Source organism: Typopeltis vanoorti, chromosome 8, assembly GCF_054136105.1.
Source record: "Typopeltis vanoorti isolate ZY-2024b chromosome 8, IOZ_Tvanoo_1.0, whole genome shotgun sequence".
Classification (NCBI taxonomy): Eukaryota; Metazoa; Arthropoda; class Arachnida; order Uropygi; family Thelyphonidae; genus Typopeltis; species Typopeltis vanoorti.
Window position 1 is genome coordinate 96,221,505 of NC_143556.1, and position 26,545 is coordinate 96,248,049.

Consider the following 26,545-nt stretch of genomic DNA (forward strand, 5'->3'; position numbering starts at 1 on the left):
TATGGAACATTTTAAAAAGAATTTCAAAAATTAAAATAATTTCTAAGGTTATAATGAAAACACCTTTCCATGTTTTGTATCATGAAAATAGAGATAATCGTGTGTGTGTGTGTGTGTGTCTTGTTAAAGATGAGATGGTGATGTAAGAGTCATTTTTAGGACTTCCAGGGTAACGGATAGCAATGCTGTAGCAAGTGAAGTTTTAACTGAGGCTTGGCTATTGCTGTTATTACCCAGCCATGACTAGAGCTTTTAGCTCATTAACCTCCCATCCACACAGATTTTCTTCATTCAGATGACGGGATAAAGTGTCAAGGACTGAGTCCATCTCCCAGTTCTTTTAAGAACTTTAAGAACTCTTGTTAAAGAAGAAAGGGTTTAGTTTAGGAATCGACCGTGAGATGCGGTGATTAATACCTTTGGAGGGTAATGGATGGCAATGCTGTAGCCAATGAAGTTCTAACTGAGGCTCGGCTATTACTGTTACCCTCCTGCCATGATCAGAGCTTTAAATTTAATAGCTCAATAACACCTTATCCCTACACTGTCCTCTGCAGATAACGGGGAAGGTGAAAGCATTCTTGCTTCGCCCCTTTAAGCCAGTTCTTATAAGGACTTGTTAAAGAATAAAAATAAAGTCATTAACGTGGATGCCGAAAAATTGTGTTGTTTAAAATCCGATGTTTTACGAACCGGAGATTTAAAAATATGGTAAAACGTTAGAATTAGAACGATACGTTATTTTAAAAGTAGAGATGGTTTATACCCACGTTGTGGAAATGTCAAAATGTCAAGAATGTGCTAATATCGATTTATAATAATGAGATATTTAATCAGGATCTTAGGAAGTAGTTCATAATGATTATGCTAATTAATTTTCTGGAGAAGAGAGAGAGAGAGAGAGAGAGTAAAAGTGGTCGGTTTTTAACTAGCTCTTACCTACGAAAAATTATAAACCTATCAAATATAATATATACAGGTATCCCTTGCTTAACGAAGTTTTGCTTAACGCGGCGAAATTAATTGCAGCAATTCCTTGATATACGTGGCAAGAGTTTTGATTAACGCGCCTTTAGCTCTGCGGAGCACGCAGCTGATCTGAGAGATACATGCCAAATGTTTAATATAAATATTCCTACACAATTCAGTGTATAGCTTGAAGGTCATGATTAGCTGTGCATTCATATGTTACGAGTGATATTCCGTACTGTTTTTTTTGCTGTCAGTTTGGTTTAACACATGTTATGTAAAGGTTTGTGATATTTGACAATAAAGTGTATCTGAGAGATACCGCGACCTCCGATGTCAGTATAGTGTGGTTTAGTTGTTTTTTTTTAATTATTATTCTTTGTTCAATAATTTCTAGATTGTAACTGAAAATAAATAAACCATCATGTATTACTGAAATAGAGACCCAAAGGCTTATTTATCATACATGTTCCGCTAGAAGATGTGCTTTGCATTATGCAAAATATAAGGAAAGTGATCTGCACTTATTCCACCTTTACTACGAGTTGCCAATAAGGTTGCTTACGCTTGTATCTGCAGAAACGTTTAATTTCTATATATTTGGCAAGAACTCTTGTAGTTTCTATATTTGGCTATGAAATACTGTTGGATTTAATATCCACTTAATTTGTCCCATCATGTATTATATTTGCAGTGTTTTTTCTTTATGTTTTATTGCTTGTTTGCGGAGGTCTGGAGAGTCATTTTGCTTGTTATCGTAGAAACATTTATGCCGATAAGAAAAAAACTAAAACTGTTCAAACAACTCTTGATAACTTCTTTTGATAAAACAAATTGCAGTAAATAATCTAGGTACAAGTATTTAGTAAACATTTACTTTGCATTCATTTTTTATCTTTCCTAAAAGAGCCATATAAAACGAATTATTAATACAGTAATCGATCATGGACGAATTGTAATTTTTAGCATTGCTTATTAGATTTGATTAACGCGATTTTGATATACGCGGTAACATCGAGGGATTAATTAACCGCGTTAATCGAGGGATACCTATATTGTGCAATAGAGACACCGCATTGTTGAAATACTGCTAAAATGTAGCGATCTATATCAGATGATTTCCGATATAAGGATTCTATAATGACTGTTAAAACTTATTTATTAGCGGCGTATCGACAGATTTACGTTTCTGATTATAAGTAGAGATGGTAACCTTCATTTCTAAGATCTTAAGACTTAACTACAGTTTCAACACGAGTGAATTATTCATACTTCACTAAAATAGAGAAGCAGTCATTCTCTAACAATGCATTTGTATACTAACATATTATACTTGAAAATATCTTAAATTGTATAACGTACCATTCCCTACTGAATTGGCAGCTTCCTTACCACTTGAGCTATGGAACGGTGTGGACACACCGCTTCCAACAATTCTTATCTTCAGTTTAAGTAAAAAGTTTAATATGCTGGTATCGGAGACAGAAATTTGTAATTTTTCAGAGGATTATTCGGAGGATTTAAATCGTATTCAGTCAGCAGCAGTTTTGTGTAATGCAAAATGACCCTCCAGAAATACGCGAGTAGATTTTATAGCTCTTCAGCAACTACTTCGTAGTAATAACATCGTTGTGATAAAAGTAGATAAAGGAAACATTACGGCTGTTATGGATGTTGTAATCTCTTGATAACTACCAATTACAACCAAACATTTGGCTTCGCTGTGTGGATGATATCTTTATAATCTAAAAAACATGTACCGCAAAAATCTAAGACTTACCTAAATAACTTACATCCCTGCATAAAACTTGGAATGGGAAAATAACAGGTTCATTATATCAATTTCTGTCATATAGGTCTAATCCTACTACAAAAACGGATTTAAACTTGAAAACATGAATATAAAAACATCCTACAAGGAAACTTCTAAAACCTAGAAGAACCTGGACTGCAGAGGAGAAGTATCGCTTTATTATAATATCCTGCATGGGAGAGATTTTTATCTCTGCTAAATACAGTAAGACAACAGAAGCAAAAGAAACATGCATCTTTCCGGAAGATTTCAAGATGTATTAAATTCGCCAAAACACCCCATGTTCTCCTTAATAATCGTGTAATCAATCATGTTGAATCCATATGTCAAAATACATCAGAGATAACAGAGAAAAAAAATCAGGTGTAGTCTTCCTTGCAATACATGAAAATAATATTACAGAAGCCTCAAGATCATATTGAAACATTTTGCACTTTTTACTAAAGAATGTGAATATGGGTGATTACATAAAGGTTGACAGGATCTCAAAGGAAAAATCAGTAGTTACTTTTCAGGGGATTTATATTTTGTCCAAGGTATTAAACAACAGTTTAATATGACTCAATAATATCTTTTATACCTGGGATACCATACCATTATTTAATGCTAAGATTACTTCGTCTATTGTACATAATCAAAGTAATGCATTTGACAGAGTCTGTCATCAGTGATATTGATATCACGTGCACATAATTTTAGTGAAAACAATCTGCAACAATACAAGTTTTCATAAAGCATAATAAATGGGGTACTTTTGATATAATTCAAATTAAACAGGGATCAAACAGGCATATCCAACATTTCTGCTTAAAAAGAAAAATGAAAAAGAAAAGAAAAGAAATGTAACAGAGGAGCTGTAAAACAAGATTCTCTCAATTAAAATGATTTTTTACATGAAGATAATATTGCTATTATTTTAAGAGATAATGAATCGCTCATTGGCTTACCTTTATAGAACGGGTCAATTTGCCAGATGGACTGATGTAAAAATTAGCAGTCACTAAATAAACAGGATTATTGGGCTATGATGTGCAACTTCCGTGAAGGGCGCTTTCAGTTGCGATCTTGGGTTTATAGTTCAGTAAAAAAAAAGAAGTCGGTTACAAATCATGGAGAAATATTGAAGAAATCAGTTATAAAATCAGTTACAAAAATGGGACCGGAGTGAACTAGGACAGCGGAGCAAAAGAATCGCCGGTAAAAACGGTAGAAGGATTATAATCGATTGTTACATTACACACTTTCTATGCATGCATATCAAGATGTAAAACTTTAGATGGATATAAAATCACAGAAAGATAAAGTCGATAAATAGAAAATTTATAGTAATTTTAATAAAAGGAAACTTGAAAATTTTAAACAGAAGAAATTTCCATAAAGAAATTTTAAAGAAAATAAATTATTATTTAAATATTAGAACCTTTCACAATACACCATAAAGAAGTCTTATTCTAAAATGTTTATATGATAAAATCATATGCAATTATGTGTTTGATTCGAGGAGGATCGGGGGAATCAATCGACCGTGAGATGCGGTGATTGATTTTCAATCCAATGCCCTTGGAGGGTAATGGATAGCAATGCTGTAGCCAATGAAGTTCTAACTGAGGCTCGGCTATTGCTGTTACCCTCCTGCCATGATCAGAGCTTTAATAATTAATAGCTCAATAACACCTTATCCCTACACTGTCCTCTACAGATACAGATAACGGGGAATATGAAAAGCATTCTTGCTTCGCCCCTTTAAGCCAGTCCTTATAAGGACTAATTAAATTATGTGTTTTTGGATTGGATTGATTCATTCAATCCAATCCAAATGGATGGCAATGCTGTAGCCAATGAAGTTTAACTGAGGTTCGGCTGTTGCTGTTACCCCCTTGGGTGATGAGATTCGAGAGTTTTTGAGTTCGCTCTTTTAAGGTTTTTGCCTTAAGGGAGCAATTTGAGTCTCCGGTGTGAGTGTTCTCCGGCACGGCCCGCTGAGGGGCTGTGTCGGTGAATTATTTTCCTCGGAATTTGAGCGGTTCGGCTCGGTGGTGGCGTGTGGGTGGAAGGCCATCACTGAGTGGAGCCAACGCTGAGATGGACGGTCCTTCGCCCACGAATGAGTGGCCTAGGGATCGTCCGAATTTTTAGAGACGGCTTTACCTTTAAATATGGCAATGCTGTAGCCAATGAAGTTCTAACTGAGGCTCGGCTATTGCTGTTACCCTCCTGCCACGATTGATTCATTCAATCCAATACCCTTGGAGGGTAATGGATGGCAATGCTGTAGCCAATGAAGTTCTAACTGAGGCTCGGCTATTGCTGTTACCCTCCTGCCACGATCAGAGCTTTAATAGTTCAATAACACTTTATCCCTACACTGTTCTCTACAGATAACGGGGAAGATGAAAAGCATTCTTGCTTCTCCCCTTTAAGCCAGTCCTTATAAGGACTAAAAGTTATGTGTTTTTGGTTGGGTAGAAGGTGGACACTCTTGTAGGGTAATGGATGGCATACTGTAGCCAATGAAGTTATAACTGAGGTTCGGCTGTTGCTGTAACAGTAACACAGCCGTTACAGCAACTTCACCATGGGGCGCAGATTCTAGAGTTTGAGTTCGCTCACTTAAGGTTTTTGCCTTAAGGGAGCAATTTGAGTCTCCGGGGGAAAGTGTTTTCCGGTGAGGGGCTTTGTCGGTGAATGCTTTTCTTCGGAATTTGAGCGGTTCTGCTCGGTGGTGGGGGGGGGGAGGGCCATCACTGAGTGGAATCAACGCTGAGATGGACGGTCTTTCGGCCACTATGGAGTGGTCTAAGGATCAACCTAATTTTTACAGTTCGCTTTACTTAAACATCGCCAATGAAGTTCTAACTGATGCTCGGATGTCGCTGTTACTCCCTGGGAGGCAGAGATTCGAGAGTTTGAGTTCGCTCTCTTAAGGGAGCAATTTGAGTCTCCGGGGAAAGTGTTTTCCGGCACGGCCCGGCGAGGGGCTTTGTCGGTGAATGCTTTTCTTCGGAATATGAGCGGTTCTGCTTCGTGGTGAGGAAAAGGCCATCGCTGAGTGGAATCAACGCTGAGTTGGATGGTCTTTCGGCCACTATGGAGTGGTCTAGGGGATCGTCTTAAATTTTTAGAGTTATTAGCAATTCCTCCGAATCTGTAGGATGGAATATAATTTTATTTGAAGGCACCATCACGCCGTGTCATTGGTTCGAATTAATCCTACTGCACGCAAGAATATCTTCAGGTGGCATACATTTCATCATTTGGTGAGGGGATACCTGAAATAAGTAGTTCAATATTTGGTTCCTAGAGTAGGATTTTTGGATTGTCGTACTCTTAGCTTACCCATTGTATTAAGGAGCGGTAGATGTACAATCTTCCTTAAACGGAATTCAATAAAAGTAAATCTCCTGTTAATTATAAGACAAGAACAATTTAATTCTAATCGTGAGGCCTTAGAAAGATCCAAAAGTAATTTGTATATAGAAAATCGGATTCTATAAAAAAATCTGATTGTAAACTAATGGGTTCAACAAAGAGAAAACGTAATTTCAAATAAATCATAGAATATTATATAAAAATTAGTTTATTAATGAAAGAGAATAATGGATGATAAGTGTTCCTTCTTTGGAAAAAAATTTTATTCCCTTTATTACAATTTCACAGGTCTGTGCAGAGGTCGCTCCACAAATGAAGGTATTAGAATTAAATTGTATAATCATTGCCTGATAATATAAATGACTGGTAAGTTCAAATTACTTAAGTATTATATAATATACGAAGTAGTGAAAATATGAAATGTTGTAGTTTTTGAAAATATAAATAAAAGGTTTTCATGACATAGAATGCAGTTGTGAATAATGGATCAGTTTTCCTTTATCAGTCAATATGCTGGACGATGGCATAATAATAGAAAGGATATCTTGAAAAGGGACTCTAAATTAAATAATTAAACTCTTTCCTTAAGATTCGACAGTAAAAGGTGTCAGGTTTAATATTGATATTATTAAGTTGCAAGGTACACACGTGTGAAAAAGAAAGCAAAAAACAGAGACTCACCTTATTTCATTCACTATAGCTCTCATAAGGTATTATGTTATGGCTAAGATGTTAGCGTACACCAAACCAGCTGCCAAACTACAGAAATCCCAAATTTGCTTATCCACAGAATGCTGTTCAAATGTTAAGGGCGGAGCACCTAAAACGTACCTAGAAATTCTTGATGCTATACAGAGGAGGACAGTCAGCTCAAGATGATCCCTCCCTCAGAGACCGAGTTCAACCTTTATCTCACAGAAGCTCAGTTTCAGCTCTCTATCTCTTCTACTTCCAAACTGGTATCCACCATTCCTCCACTTTTTTGGGGGTCTGTTAAAACAAGAGTAGCACTTCCCAGCATTTATTTTCGATACAACGGAAAATATATTGAACCTACTTTTCCTCTTCATCATTTATTCCATGTACATTAAAATACATGTTTACGTTCTGGACAAACTAGTAATTATTCCAAACTCCGACGTTTCAGAAGGCGGGTGTGCTGTATAAAACGAAACTGTATGAGATAATGGGCTAGATTGGGGGCTCGAAAATCGACTACAAAAGTATTTCTTTCCTGGGGGGAGGACATTGAAACGATCTATTTTCTTTGTCAAAACAAATCGTGGCTTTAGTATACGAAACCCGTTGCTCTTCTGAACCCTTATTGTATAAATTTATTCGTGTTCTGATAGTGTTCTTCATTATGTTACCATTTTCTCCAGATCTATAACTTTTATTTCTTTTTCTTTTTTTTTATAAGATGTCTCTAAGATTTCTTGTTTAAGTCTTTCCTAAACAAACGCTATGCATATAATTAATGAGAATGTTGAACTAACTTGATTTGCCAAATACCTTTTACAAATATTTTGTACTTTGTCTTAGGTGATTTACAGAAGTATTATTACCTTAAATGAGGCTTTCCATTAAAACGAAAATTTCTTTCTCGAAGAGAGATAATCAAGTACCTGATGCTACGAAGTACACCTGCTGTTTCAAACACAAAATTGCCATTCATTAGCTTAACAATTTTTGATTCCCGCGTATGAATAAAAGGCCACCAACAAGTAAGACACGACAAAAGAATCACAGACAGAATTCTAAATGTGTTTTGATTATATCTATTCATAGCCATCAGAGTACATTTATTGGGGATTTTGAACCAGTATTCTCATCCAGTCATTTATTATATATAATGAAATTATGAAAATAATAATAAACGTATGTTATTGTAAAATTAAAAGTTTAAGGATCTTATTCTTAATATTATGTGCAATGTTTCAAATCAATAGCATTTATTGATTTGAAACAATGAAGCCGTTTTCAAAGATGAGGATCTGCATATGTGTGTGTGTGGGGGGGGATGTGATATATCGTTATCGGCGATATTGTAATTGCACTCCCCCATGTTTTATGATGACGTCTCCTTACGATTACCCCATATGGTGATTTAGCCGGTAGGGCGCCATTCGGATTGCACTTCAACGATTGTGAGCAGTGAGTAACCAACATGGTGTATTGTATTAGTGATCAGGGTCCTAAGATCCTTTGAGAAGTCTATAAAATCGTTGCCTTTTTACGATAACTTCAACTTTGACACTTTGGTTTGTGCAAGATATATTCAACTACACTATGCCACACATACCGGCTGCTGAATTAGACTCTTTGATTTCACATAATAGACGTACAACTGCCAATATCGATCCTCTTCATTTCCCAGCTCATAGTTCGGTGAAATATCGGTGGTAAAAAGCCTTCATTAAATGTTTCGGTCAATTGCTGCACGCAGGAAGTTCTGTTTTTCCGTACAAGCGTTCTCGATCTCGTTCATGACAGACTACATTAGGACCATAGTTGCTCCTCTTAGAAAAGCAAATGGGTTATTTTTCCACTGAATAAGCACCAGGGATATCTCACGTTTTGAGAAACCAGTCAGCTCTGATGTTTACAAAATTGTGGCTCCAGCTAGATGGACACCCACAATAAGCCCTTTACCGAACTCCAAAAGATCATTTGTTTTTCCGCTTATGATCAACCACTATCGATATGAACACTTCGACCCACAAATTCATAAGTGCTGATTTTCAACTGAGGATCAAACGCACCATGATATCGTTTTCTGGTTAAAGGCACTGGATACTTCTATGCGGAGATTAAATTTTAAAAAAAATCATTTTTCACGGCCGTAGATGCCTTATGGTCACTCCGGTACATCACTGGGTTTTGGGAGTGAAGTCTTCTGCTAGAAGAAGTGGTAGGGTCGCAGATGCTCTTTCCACACAGAGTTAGTAGAACAATCACAAACATCCATGACCACAGTGGGGTTCAAACCCTCACCCTCTTGGCTGGAGAGCGGGTATGCTATCCACTCGTTTTTAGGGAAGAAAAATGACATGAACCAAAGCCTACTCTTAACATACATGCATCTATCAGGATAAAGTATTTTTAACTGATTGTTTGTTAACTTGTTATTATTATGGTATTAATTTTACCCACTCTATTGTTATAAAATTACGTGAAATTTAAAATAAAATTCTAAATAAGTTATTTTAATAAAATTATAAGCGAAAAAAGAAAAATAAACAATTTATTTTAATAGACACCTGTTTTTTATCTACTTAATTTACCTATTTCTATAATAGTTTATTTTATAACACAGAATTGGAAGGATGGATCAATCGACCGTGAGATGCGGTGATTGATTCATTCAATCCAATACCGTTGGAGGGTAATGGATGGCAATGCTGTAGCCAATGAAGTTCTAACTGAGGCTCGGCTATTGCTGTTACCCTCCTGCCATGATCAGAGCTTTAATAGCTCAATACACCTTATCCCTTCACTGTCCTCTACAGATAACGGGGAAGATGAAAAGCATTCTTGCTTCGCCCCTTTAAGCCAGTCCTTATAAGGATAACACAGAATTGGACTGTGATTGATTCACTCAATCCAATGCCCTTGGAGGGTAATCGATGGCAATGCTGTAGCTAATGAAGTTCTAACTGAGGCAAGGCTATTGCTGTTACCCTCCTGTCATGATCAGAGCTTTAATAGCTAAATAACACCTTATCCCTACACTGTCCTCTACAGATAACGGGGAATATGAAAAGCATTCTTGCTTCGCCCCTTTAAGCCAGTCCTTATCCTTATAAGGACTATAACACAGAATTGTTTTGGTGTCCTGGATGCTGAGTTTGCAGTAATACCTAAATACCGTCATACCAACCTGATCCAATGGAACATCCTTTATTCTCTCTTCCTCAGCAGATTATCCGAGGAATATGGCATAGGTTGGTCATCCAAATACAGTAATTTTATAGTGTCTTAGGCTACGTTAAAAGACTATGACTTCCCAAACGATTTGCTTTAAAACTTTTTACGTTCCTCCTTTCTTTGTAATACGTTTCCCCCCAACGTGATTAACCTGTTTTTCCAAAGAAAGATAAAAGCATATAAAAGATTTTTTTCCAAATCCCTGCGGCCTTTTATTTCGCGTTCAGGTTTAGCTCACGGAAATACCCTTAACAACCGCTTGCGGTGTAATCTGTATTTCTGAAGTACCATTACATCATGGGGGTAACACATAATGATCACTTGCAACGGTTCTTTGTTCGCGGCTTGTTTCTCCATCAGCTGGCTACTGACACATGATTGACACTTAACGGAAAGTGGTCGTTACGACAGATCAACCTGATGGTATTTGTGATAAGAGTTACTAAGCAACACTGACGCAAGGAGATAACAGTAAACCATTCTCTTTCTGTATCGTACACGAGGTTATGGAACTATGTAATACTTACTTCCTTTCCTTGTCTCACAGCAAAACATTTCCCCAGAATTACTAACGCCATCAAAGAATCCGTGGACATATTAGAATACTAAATGACTAGCACATGTGTGGACTTATCTGATGGCATCGCGTATGATTTGGCTTATATAATACAAGAAATCCTAAGACATTTCGGAATATATTAAGGTACACATTGCTGAGTGAAGCAAATATCTTGCGTTGCAGGATGTCTTGCGTATTTAATGCACCATATTTGTTTAAATAAAGCCTTCAATTGTTTATTTATGATTACATTTATTTGATCAAGTAAATAATTTGGTTATAAAATTAGCAAAATATGAGATGCAATAACATTAAGTAGAGGATTTCTCCAATGCAGTGTTTGTCATCTTTTAGTGCGAGACAATCAAAGCATATATCTCGCTTAGCTTGAAAGACATGGTCTGTATTCAATCAACAAACTTATCTAGGCCTGTTCTTCTACTCGAGTGATTCATACTTTATATGCCAAGACACTAATTATATAATCAAAACAGATAAACCGGTCTGAGGTTCATACTCAATGATGACAGCCATATACGTTGTCTTCATGGCACGAACTCTCAACCACTGTCCAAGTACAACGAATAACTAACAATTTAGTTCTAAAACTCCTTATGAATGAATTTACAGTAAAGATTACATTACTTGTAATAGAAATATTAAATCATTTTCATCTACAGTTGTGTGATTAGCATCCTGCTTATTCAATACTTGAAGACTTCAAGACTTAAAATGCTTTATGTTTGATCTGTAGAGCATGGCCTTGAAAAGCTTGGAGAGCATGGCCATGAAAGCTTGAAAACAATCAGGTTCTGATTGTTTTCAAGCTTTCATGGGTGAGATTTATGTAAATATTATAAGCTGAATTGATTCTGTTGATTGGCATGAAATATAACTCGTCACAGATGCTGCGGATATTTTGATCCACCATTTTCACATGGTGGACCTAGAATATGGATCCAGAAATCTAGAATATTCTTATATGGATCCTGTCCAGGAGCTAGTATATTCTCCGTTTGTTTGTGCTTTTGGTTAAGGATTCAATAACTTAATCGCTGTTTCAAACTATAGAGCCCAAGCAGAAACTTAAACCACATCGAGATCTTATCGACTATATATTCTGGTGTTACAGTTATGCAACTACAGAGAGTAGAATATAACTGTACATATTCGAGTCAACTGTATGTCACGCTTTATTCTGGTATAAGCTCAGCTACGCACGGAAAAATCTATCAATCAATTAAATATTACAGAAAGAGCAGGAGATTTCATTCCACACCGCATCCATAGTGCTCTCCTCTGGTAAATTTCTGAGACATCAATTTTAGTGAATATATAAATTTAGTGTCCAAAGTACCCATTTGCCTGGAAAAGAGGAGGGAGGTTATATAATAGCAAAAGAAACATTACGGCTGAAAGATAAAAGTGAATGACCGAAATTAGAACATATCACTCGAACTAGGTTTGCAAATTGGTGAGCTATCATAGATGTTATCATTATGGAGTAAGGAGAGATTTCTGTCTGGAATTGTATACAATAGGATATTGTATTGTACTATATCCATTCCATTCTCTTGTTTTCAAAGCAACAGGATAGTAATAACAAAAACATCGCTTAATAAAATCAAAATATGCTTTAATACTTACATGGGAGTACAGTATTCGGTATGCATAAGATAAAAATGCTGCATATTTAATTAATTTTGAAATGTAAGTATTATATAGTTTCGTTGCTATTTCTATTAATCACTTGTAAGGAGATTTCACTATGGAATGAATGATTGAAAACAATCTGATTATTTTCTTCTTTTAAGGAAATAATTCAACCTCATATTCGCGATAATTAGTCCTTATAAGGACTGGCTTAAAGGGGTGAAGCAAGAATGCTTTTCATATCCCCCGTTATCTGTAGAGGACAGTGTAGGGATAAGGTGTTATTGAGCTATTAAAGCTCTGATCATGGCAGGAGGGTAACAGCAATAGCCGAGCCTCGGTTAGAACTTCATTAGCTACAGCATTGCCATCCATTACCCTCCAAGGGTATTGGATTGAATGAATCAATCACCGCATCTCACGGCGATAATTAGTCCTTATAGTCCTTATAAGGACTGGCTTAAAGGGGCGAAGCAAGAATGCTTTTCATATTCCCCGTTATCTGTAGAGGACAGTGTAGGGATAAGGTGTTATTGAGCAATGAAAGCTCTGATCATGGCAGGAGGGTAACAGCAATAGCCGAGCCTCAGTTAGAGCTTCACTGGCTACAGCATTGCCATCCATTACCCTCCAAGGGTATTGGATTTTGGATTGAATGAATCAGTCACCGCATCTCACGGTCGATTGATTTATTCTATCATGTGACGGCGATAATTAGATTGTTTTCAATATAATTTAATCTTTACTATATAGAAATTAAAAAGGTAGCTAGAATCTAACTTTGATTCTTTTCTTTTCTTGCCTTTATATTTAATCTGTTTATTTTATTCTTATACTTTTATTGAATTGATATTTTGAATTAAAGAAAAACATTTTAGTTTAAATAATTGACGTGAAATATAAATTTTGTAATATCAGTACAAGAAATTACATGATTTGAATAAATGTCATCGCAAAAACCAGATGTTACCTAAATAATTAGGATTCACACTTCCAACAAGACTACAGCTTGCATCACACATGGTCCGAGCATATGAACATTGGTTATCGAAGTCCAAGTAAAGCAAAAAATAAAAAATAAAATAATAATAATAATAATAATATAATAAATAAATAAAATATCAACACGATATTGTACAGCGGAAACTAATATGGCTTTTAAATATAATCCTGTCTTGGCGATAAATTAATTTCACATCTACTGTTTTTTTACGCGTACTTCCTTCTGGAAAGAAGGAATGTTTTGTCTTCGTTTTTTTTTCTTCATTACACTAAAAGTGAATAATCAATAGTGTCGACTGTTGCGAAAGGATGTGTGTATGTGTTCCTGCAAGCTCTTCTCACAAGTAATCGATAAATCTTATTAGCGAGTACTGTACGTGGTAAAGTGATAAACTGTTCTGTAATTAAGCAAACGGCTTTCCAATAAGGTTCTCTGTCTTCTAGAAGAAAAGTGTGAATTGCACAATATTATTTTAATATAAATTGTAATTTATTTTGCTACAATAAAGAATTAAAATATCTGTTATGCCGTGCATTACACCTCTGATAAAATATTAATATAATAAAAATGTTAATTATGTTAGTCGTGTTAATTATTACACATATGAGAACATGTAAAATTAAACATGTGCAAATAAAATATAAAATATAGATAAATAAATATAAAATTAATATTAGTTTTATGTTTATTTTTCTGATGATGGAAAGTTAGTATTTGCTTTCTCGACTCTGTAGCCAATTCGGAAAAACAGCTTTATCCATGGTTAAAAAGATCTACTTCCTAGTTCCGCCTGGTATGGGAAGAGCTTTGTAGTGACCATTCAAGGAACGATATGTTAGCCGGACTCATACGAAGACGGAAGGATCTTTCTTTTGAAAAATAGACTCACGCAATTTAACGGAAAGGATATGTATGCCACGTCAACCGTAGTTGCTTGTGCGTGATCCTAAAAGCGTCAACATGTGTTAAAGGTTTTTATTCTTATTCTCAATGTGTTCCTTCGGAGATTATCTTTTGGCTTTTTTCATTTGGAAAAGGGGTCAGTCTCTTTTTAACAATAAGTCTAGGTAATAAGTAAAGTGTCAATTATGCCATAAATATTTTGCGTATGACAAGGAAAGGACTACTGAAATTCGACTTCTTGAAAAAGTTCTTCATTTGGCTGCTTCGAAGAACAAAGTTAAAAATATTGGAAAAAATGCAGATTTTCTATCATGAAATCTTCCCTATATTAATAATAACTTACCTGACCATTTCCTGAGAAACGTTTTCTAGCATCCGAATTATAAAGTTGTTGAGAAATGTTAATCCCCATTGTTTGCATGCTATAATAATTAATATATAATTTTTTACGTTTCCTGTGTTGATTTATTACAGAACGGAAGATCCAGAAAGCTAACACTCGGTTTAAAAGAGTACTTGATGGTTAGTACGGATTTCGACAATCCTATGTACTAGGAGTTCAGAATCTTCACGGATCCAGGTTACCAGTCACATATTACACAAAGAGCCACACGGTATTCATTTATGCAAACGAATAGGATTTTTTTATTATTGTTATTGTTGTATGGACACCTCCGTGGAGTCCTAAGACTCATCTTAAGAGACCCACCTATGAACACAATATTTATCATACCTCTCCTTGACCCCATTAACAGACAAAGCACTCACAACTGACTCAGGCAACCCATTCACCACTCTCCAAGCGAAAAATCATGTCCTCACGCCCTTCCTAACGACACTCTTACCCAACTTAATATTTTTTTATAATTAAACGTTTTATTATACAGGAGTCCTTTACTACTACGTAATAGAGCAATCTCTCTTTCTCTCTCTCTCTTGTTACTGACGAAATTGGTCTCCTACTTTGGAAACCCTAAAAAACACTTTACTGAAAGAGAATACATGATCCTTTGGAAAATGCGTCTTTTGATAACAGAAGGTCGATAACGAGGTAAAAGTTGCTGAAGGTTGACCTTACTTCAAAATCTTACTTCACTCATTTATATGCTCAAAACTTCAGTTGAATTCTTAGAAGTCATCGGACTTCGTCAAGACTATTGGCTTTATTTTTATAAACGAAGTTAAACTAACGATAAGAAGGGTAACCATATCTTCACGATTTCACGATATGCTACGCGTGTCAGTTCAAGTATTGTCTGATCTATGCGCTTCTTTTGCATAGAAATAGCAAACTGTACGCAAGAGAAATAATCATGAGAAATCTAAACGCAACCTCAAAGCAGAGCTGTTTTTTCAAACAGCATACGACTACAATATTCTTTTCTTCTTCTTCTTCTCTTCTGTCTAAGACGGGTTGAGTCTTCTCTTGAGCAGGATCTTCTAGTCTTCTCTATTCCTTACTGTTCGAAAATGTTCCTTATATGTTCTGCATCCCAAGATATTCTTTATTAATTTCGGCCAGGTAATTCTTGGTCTTCCGGGTTTTCTTTTTTCAGTTGGAAAAGTATTGATTAGGACGTTAGGAAGTCTGTCTGCGTCCATACGTACAGTGTGTCCAAACCATCTCAGTTGTTGTTTTCTAATTTTTTCTATCATTGTCTTTTTATACAATAGTTCTTGTCTGATTGTGATGTTTGTTTTCTTTTCTATCCAACTTGTTCTATTTATTTTTCTTAAGCATTTCATTTCAAATGCCAGCAGTTTTTTCTCCTCTCTTTTTTTAACTGTCCACGCTTCTGCTCCATAGATGATTCTTGGTATAATTATTGCTTCATATAATTTGGTTTTGTCTTGCTTAGATATCTTGTTTGTTTTACAGATTTTCTGTAATTTTCCCATGGTGGTCCATCCTATCGCTAGTCTGTGTTTGATTGTTTTGAGTTCATCTATTGTTTCTGTTAGTTTTGATTCAAGGTATATGAAGTTGTCTACTTGTTCTATTTCTTCTCCGTTTAGGGTGGCTGAGACGGTAGTTCCGTTCTTCTCTATTTTCATCACTATTTTCATGTCTTTTGTATATTTATTGTCATGTCATATGTTTTACAGGTTTCATTTAGCTTGTTGATCAACTTTTGTAGTTCATTTGAGGTTCTTGCAAGAAGGACGAGATCATTTGCATATTTGATATTATTTATGTTTAAACCATTGACTTTGATTCCAGGCTCATTGTCTATTGCCCTCTTTACAACTTCTTCTAGACATATGTTGTATAGGCATAGGGATAATGGGCATCCTTGCATTACCCCTTTTTGAATCTCTATGGGTTCTGTTATGAGTGTGTCCTTTTTAATTATTGCATTTGTCTTAGAGTAATATTTTATCAGAAACTGTATTATATACAGTATTTGTCTATTGCTTTTTTTTCTAGTAGAATTTTAAGAAGGATTTCTCTGTTGACTATCGAAAGCTTGTTTAAAGTCCATAAAACAACAATATTGTTCTTTATGGTCTTCCCAGTTTTTAATGGTTTTCACATTGCACCAACTAGCAGAGCTAGTTGGTGCAATGTGAAAATTTGGTCTATTGTTGAATAGTTTCCTCGGACACCATCTTGTTCTATGCCTATCATTTCTTCATTGGTGTTTTTTAATCTATTTTGTATAATTCTTATGAATATTCTAATTTAGAGAAATATATAACATACGTTTTGCTTTTCTTCTCATCTAGGAACCATTTAGATATCCTTTCTCTGTGGGAAACATTGCTATATGCTTCCTGAGTAAGAAGAATCTAGATAAGAACGAATTTTCAAGCAAGCGAAAATACCAATGCCCAGAACAATGTAAACAAAAAGGAGAAGGGATAATGAAATAGACAGAAAACACTAAAATAATAATTTAATGGCAACTGGCTAACGAATCATTTTTATTATCTGATAAGATTCTCTCTGAAATGGCAGGAGATATGATTAAGAAGTATCTCCTGCGATTTCAGGGATAATCTTATTGAAATATCTTCTTCCTCCGTACAACTTAGTTATTCATGTGGGACGTCATTTCTGTATCTCATTGGGTTTTGGGAGTGAATCCTTCTGTTGGAATAAGGGGAAAGATCGCAAATGCCCTTTCCAGAGTTAGTAGGACAATCACAAACATTTATGCCGCTGGCGGGATTCGAACACGCAGCTTCTTCCCTGGAGAGCGGATACGTTAGGTCAGTTATCCCTAAAAGGCCTCTCTTACTTCGTTTGGGATAAAAGGTGTTAGAAAAATTATCATGTTTTTGATAATATCAGGCATTAATTACTTTATTTCCAGTCAGTGAAAAACTAAGATAAAACTAGAATCTCAGTAATTGAACCTTCATTGTTTATTCTGTTTTTATCCTCTAAAATACAAAACAGTTGAATATTTATAACAACGGCACTGTAAATCTGTAAAAGTGAGGAATAAACATTGAAAAATTTTTTTCGCAGTTGATTAAAAAGTAAATCGCATTCTTCTTTGATCCTTTACCTAACCAGTTTCGACTTTTTAGTAATTAAAATTTAGTGGTTTAGTTGTTTAAATTTAGTAATTAAAATATATTGAAATATTCGGAATGACTGAAAAATGTCGGTTGCTCCCAAGTGTAAGCTATATTACGTTCTTTGAATATTACTTTATTTTTAATAATTCATTTTACTATATTGTTTCTGATAATCATCTGAATTTGTGTCGACTGATCATTATCAGTTGGAAACGAGATTGTTGTTAACTTTATATTAGCAGGTTATCTCCAGAAAGTAAATATCTCGTTGCGAAAAGAATAAACTGCCGAATGCCGTATTTCCGGAGAGTTTATACGAGCAAGACACTGGACGCCTTACAGATATCTTTTAATCTTTGTACAAACTTCCCAAACTTTGTTTAGTTCTAACAAACATCTTTTTTTTTCTTGCATCACATACTGGAAGAATGTTAGATTATTATCTCGAGAAGAAAGTGACAAATCCGTCTTTAAAATAAAAATAAATGTATTTTTTAAATAATAAATGTGGTTGTTATGTATCAGAGGGAAGGTAGTAAGAAACGCTTTTAAAAATGCATACATAACAGATGATTCCTGATTAATTATGTTTCCTAAAATTTAAGATAATTTCAAACTAAGATCAGTTCTAAAAATGAAACCGATACGGGCCTCGTCAAATTTATCCTGTTATTTAGAAACAATATGTGAAGAGTTTATTACAGAGCTCTCTCTCTCTCTCTCTCTGGCTAGAACAACTAATTTATTACGCCTTCAGTAAAAAAATATATTTGCAGGCTTACAGCGAGATCCAAATTATCGTCTGACGGAACAATTTATGCTCAGTCCCAAACTCACGCAGCAATACGTTACTTTAGTTCTTGTTGACAGACGGTAGAAGACTGTATACTTCAACAAAGAACACTCGAACTAGATTATGCTATAAATAATGTAGCGAGCCTCCCTATATCTATGTTACAAATACTATACTGGGCTTCGACTTAAACTAGTAATTTAGTTCTCTCTTTCGTACTGAAAACAGGGAGAAACAATCTCCCATAAATATAAGGCAAAATAGCACACAGTGGCCGTGCATCTATCTCGATATATTACCTTTTTTACGCCAAAACTCAAGGCATTTTCTTTTACGTAGCGAGTGCATTAACTATATCAATGTCATAGTTATTCTATATGAACAATAGCTGGAACTTTCGCTCACTCTTAGACAATAACTCTAATAAAAACAGAAATATATTTTATTTTATACTATGTTTATTTTACTTTGATAGCAGGAATTTGAAAAAATCACGCCACCATAAGAAAACTAAAGTTTTAAGTGTTTGATTGAGTATATTGTATAATAGAAAAGTATAATATGCGATCTCTTTCACATATAATTTCATATTTGTATCATTTATAGGCCAAATCATTGTCTTTTTTAAATAATAGATTTGGTTGTTATGTCATTTTAAGAGATGAATTAAAATGAAATGTTTACTATATGATTTAATCGTTGTCTCTTCTAATTATGGAATATTATAGTATAAAGAAAAATCGAACTCGCTATAGCTTACTTAGTTTTATACCTATACCATTCTATTTTTTTTTTTTTGCTGGAGCGAGATAACATTAGTGCTATTATGTGACATTCCTTTCTCCTCATATCACGTAAACTATGCGGAAAAACATCATGTAAAGGGGGATTACATGTTCAATGTACTACTGTTATATAAAGTTAATTACTCGGAGGCAGTATATACATAAACGTTTTGACAGACGTTGTTTCAAGTCCTATTTGAACAAGTATGAGGATGGATTCATTCTTCAGAAATTTAGGTTTTATTGTTCTGTAAAATAGACAGCCAGTATGAAAAGGTACGCAAACAAACTTATCACTTAAAGTAATGACAAGAAGTTGCTTCTGAGGAAAATGTTTTCCCATTTGTAATCATAAATAGTAATCCAAAATCAAATCAAATAAACGATGTAAGTAATTTTTATAATACTGTTTTACTATAAATATTTTTAAAATCTTCAATAATTAACAATTCACTGGTTGCAGCATATTATTTTATAATATGCTGCAACCAGTGAAGTTTTAACTGAAGCTCGGCTATTTCCGTTACTCAGTTACTAGCCATGACTAGAGTTATATTAGCTCAATAACACCCCATCCACACAGATTTTCTTCATTCAGATGACGGGATAAAGAGTCAAGGACTCAGTCCATCTCCCAGTTCTTTTAAGAACTCCCCGTGTGGTGGCTGATAAGAATAGCGCCAATGCTGCCAATGCATGTCGTACGAGGCGACTAAAATGGGTAACCAGGGAGAGTAATGGATGGCAATGCTGTAGCCAATGAAGTTCTAATGGAGGCTCGGCTATTGCATTGCTGCTATCCTCTTGCCATGATCATAGATCCATAACACCCCATCGTTACATTGTCCTTTGCATATAACGGGGAATATCAAAAGCATTCTTGCTTCACCCATCTAGCCAAAAAAAATATATATATATATATTTTTTCTTTCTTCTAATTATTGATCCCGTGTGGTGGCCTAAATAAGAATAGCGCTACCTATCCCATCCATGTCGTAAGAAGCGATAAAATGGGACGCAGAGTTTCGCTCTTAGGTTTCTTCCGGAATTTTGCTCCTGGTGAGGGGGTTTAGATTTCGAGGGGGGGGGGGGATTGCCCTGAAAGAGCATTTTGAGTTTCTGGGGAGGGTGTTCTCCGGCGTGGCCAGTGAGGGTGCCACGTCGGTGGATGCCTTTCACTGGAATATCAGCGGTTCTGCTCAGTGGTGGTGGGGGGGTCGTCACTGAGTGGAACTAACGCTGAGTTGGACGATCTTTCGGCCACTCACGAGGAGTGATCCGGGGATCGTCTTTAAACGTTCATACTAGCCCTGATTATGCGGATGGCATTTAATTTTAGAAAGGGCTTTACTTACATACGAGCCCCACTGCAGCCCATACATGTCGTACGAGGCGACTAAAATGATTACCCAGGGAGGGAGGGTAATGGATGACAATGCTGTAGCCAATGAAGTTTTAACTGAGGCTCAGCTATTGCTGTTACCCTCGTGCCATGATCAGAGCTTATAGCGCTATATTACCCCATCCATACATTTTCTTCTACAGATAGCGGGAATATGAAAAGCATTCTTGCTTCACCCATCTAGCCAAAACAAAATCTAATTATTGTACAATTTGACAAAAAAAAAACAGCGATTTAACAGCCGCATCAAACTCATTGACTCTAAGGCATCCAAAGTCATAGTTCAACTCTATCCCATGATCGACCGCAGCAGCAAACTAGACATACAAAACAAGTTGCTAATACCTGATAGTGATACGTCATGTAATTACTTACGCCTACCTAGCATGTAGCCATACCTCGAAACCAAACATTCTTAAAACTGCAGCGAATTCAAAATAAGTGCCTGTGGATGATTCTGGACGCCCCATGGTTTATTAGAACCATCGAGAGACCAAACATCCACACATCTCCTTCCTTCTTCACGATGTAGCTGAAACGTTTTTCAACAAGACAAGCAAGCACCCAAACCCACTAATCAAACAAGCCTCCGACTACCATGAAGCAGTCTACTGCAAACACAAAAGACCCAACTCAGTTCTATTTCCAGCTGAACACAACTAATCCCACTGCCTCTAAAGGGCGAACATAAAGCGCTAAACCATCCAATTCATAAATTTCCTCACTTAGACAAAGGGGAATATGAAACGCATGTTTGCTTCACCCTTCTAGTCAGCAACGTTGTAGTTGTTTTTAATTATTGTGAAGAATTCATGTATCACTGCTATTGATTCCAATTGTTGCATTAAAATCATGCATCAAACATGGTTCATTTACAAATTGAATACATTGTTCATAATCATTCATAGTCTCTCACACAAATATTATATGAAACGTGACCTCTTGCTGACGCAAAAAACAAACTATACTGTTGGATACTAAAACTAATTATTGTAACTGATTTTCGTATAATGTGCTCTAGTTGTTGCAACACAAAAGAATTATCACAATAATCATTCTCATTTATTTTGTTTGTTACCGTATAGTTCATATCATATAATATTACATAAAGTAACATATAATACTGTTCAATTTACAACTAACTGCAATTTTCTCGATGCACACTTTATAAACATTACCAATATCCAATTTTTATTCAAAGCCTTTCATCTAGAGTGTTGTTGTTTAAAGTTCATAGAACAATGGACTGTTGTTGAGAAACGAACGTTAAAAGAATGTTCTTTAATTAAATATACCAAGTTTAGTAAAACGATGCACGAGAATGAAACCATATTAAAAGTATCGAATTGCTTAACCCGCTGTTCAAGTTATTAAATATCCATCGATTCTTTGTGACTTTGCTTCCGCGTATATGTATAAAAGTGGAGTTTACCATTCTCTCTCTCTCTCTCTCTCTCTCTCTCTAGAAACAAGGGAGATATTTAAACGTTCATACTAACCCTGATTATGCAGATGGCATTTAATTTTGCGTTAGGAAATCCGTTAAGCAAAAATTAATACGAGCCAGTAAAGTAGGAAATTACACCACCTTTCAAATTTCTAATTCTATCAAATAAAATAAGAAATCCGTTGAAATCTAATTCCGATTTCTAATGAAACCTTCCGACACATGATGCTTCTGGAAGCTGCTTTAGTTACACCCGAACTCGTTACATTTATTTTGAACATAAATCACTAGCTTGTGATGGGAAAGGGTCATATTTACCATCCCAAGCAGGAAATTGACAGAAATGAATAATGATGCTTCTCAGCCACCATGGCAAAATCATTAACCATCGATTTATCGATTCTACATATGGACTAAAGTTAAGTAGTTTTGTAAACTTCCTTTCCTGTGTCGATCAGCATATCTTCCAGTCCAAAATTTAGGCTTCTGTTGGCTTATTTTAATATTTTTAGCTTTTTGGACATGGTGTGTAGTAATACGATGGTCTCTGTACAATTAACATAAACGCAGGCGCTTTAATTCTGCCACAGTTGGTCGATTTTATTATTTTTTTCAGAACAGATTTTATGCAGATGACAGTGTTAATGTTTCTCTGGAGATATAACAATATACAATCCATTACTGGTTGCTGATCAATATTTTCATATGAAGGAAATATCACGTATTGCCAAATTTATGTCGAAAAAACGTTACTTGTACACCAAATAAAGAAAATAAAGTTTAGTTTGTTTTTATTTATTCTTTATTCTATTTAATTTTAACCAGAAATTTTCTTTCACTTAAATTGTGATAAAGGAGGTTCTGTTTTTATTCAAACAATATACACCAGATATGAACCAAAAATTGCTTTATTTCGTCAGCTACAACGTCGAAAATTAAACTATTCCAAAATGATATTACCAAACAGGCAGTTAGAAATCGCATTGCTGTCAGCATTAAAACAACTCTATTTCTCTCTCTTCATTTCATTGCATTATGCACTGAAGGGAAAAAATGTATCACATTTTCTATTCAATAACGGAAGCCTGCTTTTCTGTCCTGGTAAGTGAACCATTATTATATAATTGCTTTAGCATAAATCGAGACAAGAACCATAACATTTGCTTTCCTTCTCTATTGTAGAGTTACATCAACATGAATAGCGATTATACCGATTGTGATGCCGTGTTTCGACAGTTTAAATTATTGGGGAGGAACAGCGATGTGATGGTTATATTGCAAGCCATTGAGATGCTTGCAATATTACATTCACCGTGGCGAATGATGTTATTGAGTTGAGCACCTAGTTAAAAGGTCTTTTATTGGCATAACAATAGCTGCGCTTTTTTAAATTTAATTTTGATAGGTATACCTTATTTCTGCATAGTCGTTGGAGAAACTTGGATTATTCTTATAACTACTTCATTCCTGTAAACATATTTGATCGTATATATATATATATATATATATATATATATATATATATATATATATATATATATATATATATATATATATATATATATATATATATATATATATATATATATATATATGTATGTATACATATATATTATAATTGTTAAGACATTCGTTTTGTAACGATGTCTAAAAATGGAACAACTTCTAAAACCAAAGGAGAATTAACCAATTTAATAAGTATTCGCTATACAAAATCTGAGCGATTTTGACATGATTATCTTCCTTGGATGGTCATGTCTGTGCTTATCTAAAGCTTCTAATCTTTAAGTACTAATTTACATATCTCCGCAACTTCGTATGATATCTAACTTTGTTCAGGTACTTCAGTATCCTCAGGAAGTGGCTTGCTGGTTGAAATTTTTAATCTATGCAGATTTGGTACTACACCAATATGGATCTCAATAGTCAAGTAAACAAAGAAAATGAAAGCTGCATATGCAAATAGATATTATGGAAGGAAACAGAACCCTACAGTTGTTGATATTATGTTAGTTAATGGATTAAGTATTATTTACAATTAAGGGATTAAATTTATCCGACTTATTTCTTATTAGTTTTCATCCTTAGACGTGGCTTAACGCTTAGAATGCTATTAGTATCGTATTTATTATTGTCAATTATTGGCTCATAAGTGGCCCTTTTGAAACGATTATTAGCGCTGTTTATATAGATTGGCAATGTTTGATCTCATTATACGTTTGTTAAAAATGTCCTCAACATGACCTTTCACTATGTGACATTCAAATAATTGAGTGAGTTCGGTGACGATTGTGCGACAGTTAACTAGTTCAAATGCACTCTCACCAACAAGGTGAGAGTGCATTTGTACGACGGGGCAACAACTGGCCGACAGAACAGATAAGAAGATAGGTTTACCAGGTGACACCACAGTTAGGTCAAAGTCGAGAAAGACTTTTTTTACACATAAAAGTAAGATATGGTAAACAAAGATATAAAATAGCTGTCGATTGTCCATTTAAGGTCAAAATTTCAAAGGATTTCATTTACACATAAAATAAAAGTCTTGTGATGAAAAAAATATAACATTTTATATAATGTGAAGGTTACGTCCAATTTAAAAAGACTCTCGTTCGCAGAATAAAGTTTTATATTATAAAAAAGTTGAAGACAAACCTTGGAGAATTCATGACTAAATTTAACGCGAGTGAACCACAGTAGTAGGTTTTTTTATTACGTAAATATTTCGTTCTAGGTATCTTAGGACATCATCAGTACAGTAGAACAATACTAGGAATGACACAAATGATAGGGCGCGTACGTACAATGGAATCCAAATTGCGAGTGGCGCGTTGTTCAAGCGCAGCCATTCAATACTGCTGAATTAGCTACGAGATTCCAAACATAAATTGGCAACAAATAATTTAAAAATTTGTCAAACACGCTAAATAAAGAGTTGCTACAAGTGATTATTAATGTCTCAAAAAACTCGGGGATCAAAGCTTTCGATAAAAGCAATATTAACCTACAGAAAAAATATCTTAACCTGTTAAAATCGATCTAAGAAAAATATCAATAAATTAGCGACCGAAAAATGGGTGGTTAACTTATCTAACCTCCCACTAACAGAAGCTGATTTAAAGGTTCTAGCAAGAGGCCATAAGTTTGCCATTCCCACTAAACGTCTCCCATATCTAGATTTCATTCACAACATTGAAAGAAACATCAAACCACCTCTCCAGTATTGAAGCCAACAAACTTCGTTTTGAAATAACAAAAATAATTTTCGATGCCAAACCTTCCACCTTCAGAATTGAAGGCTCTTACTTCCTTAAAATATAATAAAAACATAATCATCACCAGAACCGACAAAGGAAATACCACAGTGGTTATTGATACTGTTTCATATGACCGAAAAATGAATCTATTACTCCGAGACCGAAATACTTATGCAAAACGTGACTATGATCCCACAAAAAGACAGCTGAAGAAACTGAACGAGTTACTCGATGAAACAAAGTCTTTAGATGAATAAACTTCAAAAAAACGCAAGACATATCATGCTATACCTCCGAGAATATACGGTTTACCCAAGCTTCACAAGAACAACGTCCCACTCAGACCTATCGTTGATTCAATTAGCAGCCCGACTTACAAGTTATCAAAATTCTTATCCAACCTTCTTCGTCCCCACATATGACATTCAACCTCTTCAATAAAAAATTCCACAGAATTTCACGCCAAAAGACTTTCAACTTTTGGAAACTGATATGCTAATTAGCTTCGACATCGTCTCTCTCTTCACCAATATCCCCCATAAAGAAACTGTAAACCTGTTAAATCAAAAATATCTGTCGGATATTGATGAACTTTTCAAATTTGTTATCACTTCCGGTTACTTCACATGGAAAGAAACAATCTACAAGCAAGAGGAAGTAAAACAGCAATGGGGTCCCCCTTGTCACCCAACTTTGCAGGCCTGTTTATAGAACATCTTGAAGAAAACATTCTTGCGTTTAAACCCAAACCAAAACTCTGGCTTCGATATGTCGATGATATCTTCGCAGTCTGGAGTCATTCCGAACAAGAGCTACTTCAGTTTTTAGATAAAATCAACCTTCTTTATCCGCGCATCAAATTTACATTAGAAAAAGAATCCTCACAGGGCATCCCCTTTCTGGATTTACACATCCAAAGAAAAGAAGACGGTTCCATCTCCACCTCCATCAATCGCAAGCCAACATTTTCAGGTCTCTACATTCACCATACTTCTGCTCACCATCCCTCTCAAAAATTTGGCATCATTAAATCATTGGTAATCAGAGCACACAGATTTTGCTCCTCCAAGGATTCTCTAAAACAAGAATTGGAAATAATCAAAAACACAGCCACTCTAAATGGATACTATCCCAAAC